The sequence below is a fragment of the Notothenia coriiceps genome, unplaced genomic scaffold, assembly GCF_000735185.1.
Source record: "Notothenia coriiceps isolate Sejong01 unplaced genomic scaffold, NC01 NC01_scaffold00004312, whole genome shotgun sequence".
In the NCBI taxonomy this organism is placed as follows: Eukaryota; Metazoa; Chordata; class Actinopteri; order Perciformes; family Nototheniidae; genus Notothenia; species Notothenia coriiceps.
In genome coordinates, this window is record NW_011337013.1 from 4,200 (window position 1) to 7,298 (window position 3,099).

A 3,099-nucleotide genomic window follows, 5' to 3' on the forward strand; every position below is an offset into this window, starting at 1 on the left:
GCAGAATATAAAATAGTTGAAGTTAGTAAAACAATTATGTCCACTATTATATGTTTTGAAATATTTTTTGAAATATTTATTGTTGGAAGACTATAGGCCTATTGCCGTGCATTGTGCACATTTTGACTTTAACTTATCTGTTAGAATAAATATTTTTATTTTTTTTATTATATTTTATTCTCAAATAAAGTGCTGTTATCAAATCCAATTTGAATACACCATTTTACATAATGGTACTTTTACTTTAGATACTTTAAGTACATTTCGATGCCAACACCTTTGTACTTTTAAGTAACATAGCAAAATACTTTTGTCTTCCTTTTTAGCTTTATTAGTTCAGGGTTCAATTCCTTTATTTATCCATTCATTATATAACTATTGTCTCTTATTTCCAGTAAGTTTACTATAGGCTATGCCTAAGTATGTTTTGTATGTACATTTATTTTTGTTTTTACTTTGACCACAAGGTGGCACAATGTCACTGGTGACCCCTTGCTAGCACCCATGCCCTTTGCCACTTCTTCCTAAAGTTAATGTTTTGTGTAGTAATGCATGGCCAACAACAAGACTTACTCAAAATAACGTCACTTTATTGGCAAATGTTCTTGTTATTCCTAATGGCATCATAGATTACCTCTTACCAGATTTGCTGGCTCCAGAAAATGCTTTAAAGACATTTAGAAATAAATGACTGAATACAAAGTAGAATTTTAACAGAAATGAAATCCAATTTTTCTTGGAGCCTTGGACACATGCTTTGACAAAAGCATTGATTCATGATTTCTGTATTGAAGGGGTGTGAGAGATGGTTTTCTGCATGTCTGAAACTTTGTTCTTGGGGCCTTCACAATTTCCTGCCCCATCAAACTTCCATGGGCCTTTTTTTCAAAACCCTGAATGCTTTATTGAAAATATGCATACATAACACTTTTCCTACACAACAATACAAAACAGTACAATCACTTTAGTAAATAACACATTGAACGCAAAGCCACACATCGCCCATTTCCTCTAAGGAATTTAGAGATGCTACAGTAAGCCCTTAGTGTCCCCCACCCGGCCCCTCCCCACCACCTGAAATAAGACATAGTTAAATCAGAAACAACTTTTTTCTGTAAACTCAGACAAAAGAAGAGTAGACACCAGGTTGCATACAGACATAGCATTTGAATGATGGGCTTTACGGAAACTCTTGTTGGGGTTAAGTGTGCGCGTTTTGCTTCAAGTCTTCTGAAATAATATCGGGTATGGAAGAGGAGTCCATTCTGCAATCCAGGAAATAAAGATGGAATTGTGAATTTCAGACCATGACACACATAAACCTACAAAAAAACACCAGCGTGCCTCGAGTGATTTGGCTTTGATGAGGGTCAGATCCATCAAAAATGGCACACCAAGAGAGATATTCCGCTCAAATACACAAACATGCGATGAATTAGAACTTCACATGAAGAAAACTCTTTAAAGGCGAGGTGTGGATAAGTTTGAACCTGATTTGATTGTAGGTAACACACTTTCTAATAAAAACTCCTCCCACTAAAGCTGGCATGGGTGTTACTGTGCATATTCATTTGTAAGAATAGTGGTGGATAAATGCAACTGAATACAAAGGAACAAACAAAACATAGATTATAAAAGAAAGATAACGAAGGGGGGGTTATGAAGACCACAAAATAAATGAGGACTCCAAATGTCTGGTTATATTTTAATATGATCATACAGGGATAGAGGTCAACCAAAAAAAAAAAAAATGATATAATGTGAACAAAAAATTTAAGTAACAAAAAAGTTCAATAAAAACAGACAGAAAAGCACTGATTTTAAACATGTTTTACTGTATATCAGTCTGTAGCAAATAGTCATTACAAACCCTGAAAAAAGGGAGGAAGAAAGCTTTGAATGGTGCACTGACCACTGAATAACTTGGCTGGAGAGCAAAAAAAGGGAGGGGGTGTTAATGCTGAATTCTCTCTTAAACTCCATGCTCTATGCCTTACATGTGCAAGGTTACCTTTTTATAACGTCTATAAGATGATCAGTCACTGCTTTTGGGTGCATAGAGGCGTAGTGAGGGTTCAAATCCTTTAGCAATCTCCAGTTAGGCTTTGAGTCTTTGCCAACGCAACCTTTTAAACCATCGGAACGAAGTGTGTTGACCATAAGGCTATGAGAAGCTTATGGATTTATGCCATTGCAGTAGAGCAAAAAAGACCACTCAAAGTGCAGGGGGGGTTTCATACATACTGAAGGTCTGTGTGCAACTGTATGAACAGGAAGGCAGTTGTGTGTGAGTGTGTGTCTGTGTGTGTCTGTGTGTGTGATAAATTAGGATTACAGCACTCTCCAATGTGGGCTCAGAGAGTGGTTCTGCATGGTGCCTCTTCTCTCTAAAGCCACTCTAACTACTCGCCCAATAATAATTAACGTCTCCTAGGAAATGACCCATTGCAAATAACATGACAGATTTTTTTTAAACACTTCTCACTATTTAAATGACCTTTTTTCACCGCAGAGTCGATTGCCAATAATTCGGTGCTTTTCGAAAGCCACGTGGTAAGGAGAAAAACTAATTATTAAGTAAAAAATTAAAGCCCCGCATTAAAGAAAAATGTTTTTTTCTTTTTTACAAAATGGCTCTCAAGTATTCTTTGTTCCACAGATAGAGGTCCCTATGGGGCTTTGGATAACTTAGAATTTTAAAATCCTCTTTACAATTTTACTATGGGATTAGGAGCATAGGGAAGGGGGGGTTAGAATTCTCTGCTGGTGTGAATTGAACAAGCATACAAAAAAATAAAAAATAATGCGGCAACTACAACCTGCACCCACAAGTGTCAAGTCTCACACTAATGTGTGCATGCATAATCGCCTTCACTCACTCTCGCACACTCAAACCGAGAAGGGGCAGCAGTCACCAACGTGCAATCCGAATTCCACATGTGAAAGCGTGTCTTGGGAGAAAAAGGGGGTAGTATGTGTCCCCAAGGTGGGAACACCACCTCAGCGGTGATATGTAACCTGTGGATCCCTTCGTCCATCTCCTCTTGGGCAGATGTAACATGGTGGTGCGGTAGCTAGCTCAACAGAGGGGGATTGGGG